The following is a 604-nucleotide window of genomic DNA, read 5'->3' as shown; positions in this document are numbered from 1 at the left end:
ACTCCGATTTTGGCCAAAAAATCATCTTTAATGACGAGGTGCATTTTTGGACGAATGGGTGTGTTAGCAAGCAAAATTGCCGTATACACCAACCCACACGAGGTGATAATTAATCCTCAAAAAGTTGTACTATCTACAAGAAGCCTGAACTGATTTGAAAGGAAAGTTAATGCTCTTAAAAGTATTAATTTTTAATAATAATCAATAAATATCAAAAACAGATGTTATTGTTATTAAAAGTATAACTAACATTGACTTAAGTCTTTTAAATTAATTTAATGTCATTCGGAAATTGTATCCCATATGGTCTAGTGGCTAGGATATCTGGCTTTCACCCAGAAGGCCCGGGTTCGATTCCCGGTATGGGAAATATTTTTTAAATTTGTTTTTCTCACCGATACTAAAGGCCCTTGATGAACAAAGACCATATAAAAACTTCATATTTGAGATGCTTGGCTGAAAATAATTAACATTTCTTACATTCCCGAAAAAAGGTTAAACTTTCTGTTTTTGACGAAATCAAATAAAACTAAAATCATAGAGGTTCCTTTCCGAATTCCAGTCATATTATTTGGCCAAAATATTTTCACTCAAAATATTTTGT

The 604-nt window shown here is 32.0% G+C and overlaps 1 non-coding gene across 1 annotated transcript; it reads left to right on the top strand.

Annotated features, from left to right (window-relative positions):
* Positions 1–297: 297 nt before the first annotated feature.
* On the top strand, positions 298–369 carry Trnae-uuc (transfer RNA glutamic acid (anticodon UUC)). The gene has a single exon. It is a non-coding gene; the product is annotated as a tRNA-Glu (tRNA).
* The last annotated feature ends 235 nt before the right edge of the window (positions 370–604 follow it).

This window comes from Eupeodes corollae, chromosome 1 (assembly GCF_945859685.1).
Source record: "Eupeodes corollae chromosome 1, idEupCoro1.1, whole genome shotgun sequence".
Taxonomy (NCBI): domain Eukaryota; kingdom Metazoa; phylum Arthropoda; class Insecta; order Diptera; family Syrphidae; genus Eupeodes; species Eupeodes corollae.
Note: the sequence above shows the minus strand (reverse complement) of the source record. Positions and strands in the feature narration are given on the sequence as shown.